The sequence below is a fragment of the Taurulus bubalis genome, assembly GCF_910589615.1.
Source record: "Taurulus bubalis genome assembly, chromosome: 1".
NCBI lineage: Eukaryota > Metazoa > Chordata > Actinopteri > Perciformes > Cottidae > Taurulus > Taurulus bubalis.
The window spans coordinates 29,550,441-29,559,222 of NC_136589.1; positions in this window are offsets into that span (position 1 = coordinate 29,550,441).

The window sequence follows — 8,782 nt, forward strand, 5'->3', positions numbered from 1 at the left end:
ACCAGACACAGGAACAGCTTCTTCCCACTGGCCGTCACTCTGATGAACAATTAATCAGACTCCTCCATCTGCACTACTTTTCACTATTTTGTAGTGATGGCGAGATGAAGATTCCTGAAGCTTTGAAGCTTTCCATCCAATTGGTTCGCTCATGGGCCGAAGCGTCATGGAGCTTCATTTGCTCTACTGCGCCACCAAGTGGACAATACATGTAAAACAGGCAAAAAGATCATAACGACACCATGGCTTTGGTGTGTGAAGCTTTAAATTGAATACATTTTGTTTGTGACGCCAATACATCAATTATTAACTTATTAATATTGTGTCTATATTTATGATATAATGGCGGAGTCAAAATCAAAACTCGACTCCGCTGGTTGATGTGTCCAATTTTTTTTTCAAGTAAAAATAAGAACTTTTTCACAGTGCTGGGCTTTTTGAGACTATTTCGCCTGCTTTATAAAATACCCTTTCACAGTCACACATGAAGCTGGGTACAGAGATGAAGGGGGAAATCCATTGAGTTTCGATGCCCCTTATATTTCAAAACCCACGAACCATTTTCTGAATCAGTCACGTGGTACGGCCGGCTCGTGAGGCTTCGAACGTCACCACATACATCATCGACACAAGCCTCGATACGCGCTTCAGCAAAATCTACCTGGATTACTCGACACGCGCATCGAAGCCTCGACACGAAAGGACACGTCACTAGGATCTGGTATGAAGGAGTGTACCCAAATGCCGTTGCAACGATTCAAAGTAAATGTATTGTCCAAAACAAAGGACTACAAAATAAAACAGGAAACAGACAAACTCACATCATGACACAAACACCTTCTCCTTTGAGAAAAGCCTTCAGTGCTGTTCTTTGCTCTTCTTTCACTGAATAAATATTCTATGCAAAAAAATCTGTGACTTAATGAGCGGTTGGTTTACACACTGGAGCCATTTATTGAGCAACAATAACTCGTCCCAATGGCTGAAGTCCAGTTTTACAGTGATGCTTCATGCACTTTTGATAATTGTCTAAATTTGGACGTCCAGTCAACACTAAGAGGTGAAAAGGAGGTCCTGCAGGTTTTAAAGACTGTTGTGTGGAAAGGTGAGACGAAATTTGACCAAAGCCACAAATAATATGTCAAAGGTTAAAGTGAGAGACAGAGGGCTCATGTGAATATACAATTTGTCATTATGATAAAGTATTGCAGTTGTGTCAACTAATAAAAATTTTTGGCAGTGAACCCAAGAGCACAATGGACTTCTTCATTATTCTATTTCACTACCTTGTTCACTTTATTATCACCTCTTGATCTTGATCTAAATCTAGATGGTCTTGCAAGCACTCTGAAATAGTTTTGTTTGTTTATCATTTCCTCTTTTTTAAAACATACTTTGATTTATTATACCAAAAAACACTTGTAAAACCTATAACAGAATGTATGATGCTATAACTAGTAGCATCATACATTCTTGTGTATTTCACAAGTCTAAATGTCTGCTTTGAAATGCATGTGCACATTCAGTCACAAAGTGAAAGATCAAATAGCCGACTGTCAGTGGTTATCACAAATGAACTGCTGTGTAGATGTCACCCAGAACTTCCCACGACTGTAGAGCAAAGCATGGCTAAAAAAAAAAAGCGGCGCATTTAAGATTGTAGGCACAATTAGTTTCCATGTTATAACATACAAAATGTAAAAATATAGGGGGGCAACTACTCAATTTAATAAACCCGTCATTCTTTCTGGTCTCGCAGCACTTTGTAAATGCCTTCTGCATGAAGCGAGAAGAACAGCTGCACGGACAAACAGAAGCTGTGGTGGGCCATTTTTCCACCCTTTGATCAACCTTCAAGGCAGAGACTTAAGCAAGGCTGGCTCACCTATTTGCACATAATCAGGCAAACCTAACTTAAGAGCAAGGTTAAAAAATCTGCATTGACAAATAGACCAGTGGGTCCAGTGAATGTTTAGCACCTCCCCCACTGACAGCAACTACAAATGAACAGAGGAGTGTGATGAAAAACAGTCATGACATCGCATGACTGGGTGCATTTGTCAGACCCTCGTGAACCCTTTACCTATTCCTGTAAGTTGATGGGATATTAGTAACCATCATAAAACAAGTGTGTTAGTGTGAACATAAGTCAAGCTGAGCTTCCTGAGACTAAAACGGAGTGAGAAATGTAGGTTTGTACTGACACCTTAGACCAGGGGTGGCCAACCAGTCAGAGACTAAGAGCCACATTTTTTACTGTGTTACTGCAAAGAGCCACCCCCCCCCCCCCCCCCGTGAGCCAAAAATTAAAATGTCTCAGTTACTGTTACTGTTACTCTATCAAATATCAAACTTAAAACAGATGAAAATAACAAAGTCAAAGATTAAACACACATTATTATATTAACTTTGTTCAAAGCTTTTTTGTCACAGTTGAGAAGGACATAACTCTAAGAACATGCATGTGGTCTGGGGCAGTGGTTTAACTGATCTGGCTGCAGGACCCACCATCACCCTGAATGACAAGCCGCGACCAAAGCGAGGAACATTTTCAACTTCTCAATTTGATTTAATGAAAATATGGCACCTAGGTTTGAACCTGAGATAGTATCACAGTATGCCAAACAGAAATATTCCCTTTCACACTCAATTAAAAACCCAAAAGTGCTTCTTAAGGATACAAGGTAATACAACACACATAATAATGTTATAACTTCAGCCTTTTTGTGTTTTTTTCATCTCCGGTGGCTGTATTTCTTAACCCTCAATTAACTTGAGATCGAAATATTAAGTATGTTAAATAATCAGGGCAAAAGAAAAAACAATTACATTCCACACTATCAAGGCTCTCAATAAAAATATGTCTAATTCTATTTGGCAAATAAAGACGGTAATTGTAAGTAATGTGCTGATGTGATTCCTATAAAAGTTATATTTTATGATCCTGCCTGTAGTATCATAATCTTGAGGGTTGCTGTGAAAAGATTATATTGGGCTATTTTATATACATTACATATTTAATGGTGATTAAGGTTGGGTTAGTGGCATATATGTTTGTGCTTATTTGGTTTGTGTGTGATTGTCCCAGCTAGAGACAGATGGAGGCCCACAGATTGATCATTGGTTTACGAGAGGCTAGTCGCCTCTGCCTTTTCTTGAACGACACTGACAGCTACTGTAACTAAGTAATTGTCGTTGTAAACATAAATCATTTGTACCACAAACTAAACTCATTCAGGTGGCTTTTTACTCAGAACAGACCTCACTATGGGCTTCCAGGAGGGAAGTGACTAATTTAAAATGTAAAAAAGAGAACTAAGAAAGTTTTTAAAAAAGCCCCTCTATATTGATACCTTAGTTTGAAGCCCAACCACGACAATGCATAGGTTTTATCATGTCCGGGATGTAGGTCAGACCCGATTTGTTCGTAGCACGAACAAGCGGAAGCGGACGCGGGCGACCACCGGTAACCAGCGAAGGGTGCGAAAGTACATGAAAGGATTCACTGCAGGGCTTTTGTGTTGAGTTTTTTCTTTACAGAATGTTTCCTGTATCCACCTTTAGTATATTTAACTGTGTATGTGTATTATGTGTACAGGGGATGGACACATCATTGTGTCAGGGAATAACTTAATTAACTATCATAATTTGTTGTGCTCAGTCAAAGTACAAATCTGTTTAAATTAATAATAATTAAATAAAATCATATTTACATCATCACAAATATATTTGACCCTTGCCTTTTTAAAACCAGCAGTGCAAGCCCAGCTTCCTGAAGCTAAAACACAGAGAGACAAAGTTAGAAAAGTCCCTTTGCATTGACACCTTAGGTTGAAGGCCAACCACGGAAATGCTTAAGTTTCCATGAGTAATTTGTTTGTCAGTGATGACGGAGAATGTGTCTGTCTGTGTCTATCAAAGCAAAGTACATGAAAGTATTCACTGCAAGGCTTTTGTTTTGAGTTGTTACTGTTTACAGTTTCTTTCTTGAGACTTTTTCCTCCCTTCCATATATTTAACTGTGTATGTGTATTATGCGCACAGGGGCTGGACACAGCATTGATCTAACTGTATGGTATTATTTTTAATTGTGCAGTGACACTTTTATTAAGAACAACTAAGGGGCCAATCACACCAGATGCGACTCTCAAAAACGCGTCGCTAGCAAAAGCATTGTTTTCCTATGGTACGTTTTTCTAGCGTTTTTTAGGCGCACATAAAAGTTAAAATATTCTCAACTTTAAAGCGTAAGACGCAGAGTCGCACAGCTCATTAATGTCCCCCGGTTGCGCACACAGGCCTGCTCCAAAGGCCTGGTCCACAGGCGCACCGGGCTGTTTTGCCCGGCACGTTTTTGCCAAGGCGTTTTAGAAGCGACTGTGCTTTTAAAAGTTGCATCTGGTGTGATCGGCCCCTTAAGTTGGTTTAACTTTTACCTACGACTTGTGGTCAACAATATGTTGATCCAGATGAAGGCCACATACCACAATGCAGCGGTCTCACAAATGTCACTGCAGGTTATTATACAAAAAAAATGTTTTAACCTGTTTTCAGTCACAAACATTGTAAGTGTGCTCAAAACTCCCACTCTGTTTTGGTCATTCTTTTGATGCCAGAGTTTGTGGTGTTGTACTGGGCCCTATTCCTCGTACCTGGCTTACTGAGTTAGCTGGATAATTTTCAGGATAAGATGACGCAGATCAGGCTTTTCGGTTCCACGAAGCAAGTTTGGCAAAATCACCTTAGCAACACATCCATAAACTTGAACCTGCTCCAGCGCAGGCTAACTTAAGTTAGCTGGATACGCTTGCCACTCCCCGGAAAAAAATGGCAGCTCCCTTCCTCAGAGATCCCACTAATGAAGGAGCGATATTAGTTAAATGAGCGTTTTATAGGGAGAGAGTTCTTCGAGATCGGCAAAATCCGTTGTGACATCATGATTACTTCCTGTACAAGCGCCACCGATTCTGCCGACAAGGAATAATTTATTTACAAGACCTTCTCGAACCATACTTTGCGAACACCACACACCGCAGCCAAGCATAGACTGTCTCACAGACTGGATGACAGGCTGTATGCAACCTTGCAATTTTTTGCGAGTGGTACATGTTTGTACAATGTCGGCGATGCGGAGAACATCGGGAAAGCCGCTGCATGTTGTGCTGTTCGTATAGTTTATTTGGTGCTTAAGAAACTTGTGGATGTGTTCATTACATTCCCTGGTCTCCTCCCAGTACTCCCCCCTCTCCAGAGAAGCTTCCCCAGCTATGCCCTCCACTATGGGCCTACCCCGATGGTGCTGGAGTGCCAGCTCCTCAGCAGGATTCCAATCTGAAGTCTTAGGTCGTTACGTATGTGTTTGACATATTACAAATAAGTTTCTAATCAACGTATCTGCTTGTTTTGTCGCTTTCCTACATGCTTACGTTTGTGTTTGACTTTTAAAGTTAGTCTTTTAAAATCCCCTTTTGCCGTCAGCAAGGAAACAAAGTCTGGGAGGACACAAAGAAGTCATTTCATACTGAAAAGAGCTAACTTTAGAAAATACCGAGTTGATCCTTTGCTCAACTTTAGAGTAGAGTTGAACACTGAACTCTTATGTCTCACTGTACATTTAGTTAGGAAGGGATCACTTCAGGGCTGTCAATAAGCGGTGGAATCATAACGGCAACTAACTCTTTCTAAATGCTAATATTGTACTCACATAAACAATAAATAAATGCAAATCTATCTTTAACTGTGCAAAAAACTGAAATAACTAAAAACAAGTTCTATAAGCTCAAATGTATTTCTGTATGCGTGAGAAAGTGTGCACACAAACTAAACATACCTCTTTTAATTTTTTACACTTTCCTTGAAACATCCCATGATCCAATTGTTGTGTGCTCAGCAGGACCTGGCAGTCTTGTACTGTAGTCTCCTACTGTGACCTCCTGACAAGCATTTCTTCTAATCAGGTCAGTCAGTATATTTTTAGATATTCATCTCCAGCGCCAGTCGTCTGCAAATTCTCAGGTGAAATTTTGGGCAGTTTCATTGAATCGGCTTGACTGTTTAGAGGCTGCACAGGAGAGGAAGGAAGTGAAGCCGGACCACCATGACATTTTCACACGCTGAGCTTCTGCGTGACTAAAACCACTAGAGCGCATGGAAATGCCTTATTTGGTTGATTTCGTCACATTAAGGTTAAAACAGGAGTACAGTGGTGAATGAAACAGTCAGCAGATGTCGAAAAACATCAGAATACATCATCCTCATCATAATCATCCATGAATATATCTTTACCAATCTTTTGAGACAATTCATCTGGAATATGTTGTATTTACAAATATATTTGTATTTTATTGGGAAGTGAATACATCAGCCTGCTGGTGGTGCTAGAAGATAGATAATACAATTCATATGTGTATCCTCTGGACAATGAATATTTATACCAAATTCCATCTAAATCAATTAAATAGTGATTTAGACTTCACAAAGCAAAACAACTAAATGTGAAGGTGGGGCTCGATGAAAAGTCAGGGGATCACCAAAGTCCTTAGGATGCACCCTCTGGGGACCATGAATGACAGTATAACATGACAAATGACAAACAATCTGGTCGTTGTTGAGATACTTAAGTCAGATATTCACCTTTTGGGTGTCACCCAAAGATGACCCACAGAGGGCAGACCTTTCTCTCATCATTTCCTCCCCTCTCTCTCTACCACAGACAGCAAACCACCCCCACAGTAAAAAGCGAAAAGGGAGGGTGGGAGGGAATAGAGAAGAACCAAGGCAACCGGCACATTAACAACTTACATTCTACACATAGGGTAGAGGAGGGATCAGAGGAAAGGGGCTTCACTGTTTAACGAGGGATTGTTCGCTGCTTCTGACAACCATTTCACCTCCTGTCATCTTGAGGAAAAGTAAACTTCAAGCAGAGTCGGATCTGTGCAGCAGAGAAGGAGACTCGGTGGGAAAGGAGACTGTTGGATTCACACACATATCTTCTTTTTGACCGGTGAGTGTTGGCAGAGGTGTCAAGTAACGAAGTTCAAATACTTCGTTACTTTACTTAAGTAGAAATTTTGGATATCTGTACTTTACTGGAGTATTTATTTTTCAGACGACTTTTTACTTCTACTCCTTACATTTTCACGCAAATATCTGTACTTTCTACTCCCTACATTTTAAAAATAGCCTCGTTACTATTTAATTTTGGTTTGTTTTCATTCCGGCTTGTCATCGTTCAAAAACACACACAAAAAAACTCTCCGCCCCGTTGCGCACAGATACGTGCGCGCGCACAAAGGTGAGCGCTGAGCACACACACCAGCGGACAGAGCGCTGCGAAAAATATGTCGCGTGAAAAGTAGACCGCTATATCTGCGTTTTAAACGCTCCCAGGGTGAAGATGGCAACAGCAGCTCTCATGTGAGGAGCAACTGGAGTTCTCCTCGCACCGCAGCAGCTCTCTGAACCCGGAGCAGCTCTCCTGCTCCACGTGAAACGAGCCACGGTGCTCGTGTCTTCTACCAACAATGAGCTGCTGGCTTCACATATTACAAAAGTACACGGATATAAAACGAAGTCATTAATAAATACATGGACAAATGCCTGTACTTTCGGGTAAATGGTTACGGTACGCCGTTAACAGGTTACGCTTGCGCATGCGCGATTTGACGCGACGCCGTGAGCTCCGTGAGCTCGTCTTTTCCTGCTGTTGCGTTTCTCAAAATAAAAAAACAGATCTAAGCTCAATTTTGAGCATGAATCGAGAGAGGTCATATCAAATCTACAACCCCGTTTTTAACATATGTGTCGAGGAAAGCAGCTCACTGCAGCCACTAATACTGATACAACGTGATGGCTCACATATCTGCACTCATTCTGTTTTGTTTGGCAACAAAAATTAAAAGCTTATTGTTTTCCACAATGAGCTATTTAGTAGTAACTAAATATGAGTTATTTTTTGCACAGATAGAATTTACACAAAACATTGTCTAATGGGGCAATCTGATTTACTTGAAAGTGATTGCAATTTTCTTTATTCTGTTATTTATAAAAGCACAGATGTAACGTATCACACAATTATGTTATTTACAGAAAAAGTTTGAGAACCACAGCTTTAAGTGTTTGTGTCGGAGTCGCCGCCGCCTATTTTGCACTATTACAATACTTATAGGCAACTAGTTATCATGTCTTCCGCTCCATGAAACGCATGTTAATGCTCAGTAGTACACATATGGTACTTTAATGTATTTGCATTGTAATACAATGGGATCATTTTAAATGGGCATATATGCAGCTGAAACGGGTAGCTTAGTGCATAACACATTTTTCAACATAACATTTTAAAACATTATAGTCACTATGGCCTTTATAAAAATGATTGTTTTGGGGGGAGGTGGGGTAGTGCACTATAAGCCCCTGAGACATGGCTAAAGAGTTTGTCCTTAATGGAGAAAACAAAAATTCCCCTTACATTACATTTACTTTTATACTTTTAAGTAGTTTTTAAACCAGTACTTTTACACTTTTACTTAAGTAAAAAGCTTGAGTTGATACTTCAACTTTTACAGAAGTATTTTTAAACCCGAGTATCTATACTTCTACTTGAGTCATGAATGTGAATACTTTTGACATCTCTGAGTGTTGGAGTGATCAGTTTGAGTGATATGTGATTTTCCCTCCCTCCCACCCTCTGTGTGTTTCAAATCTATTTATACAAATGGTGACTTTGGAAATATGCTTGTGAGTTGGTTCACTTTCCCAACGCTTGTTTTAGATGCAGCTA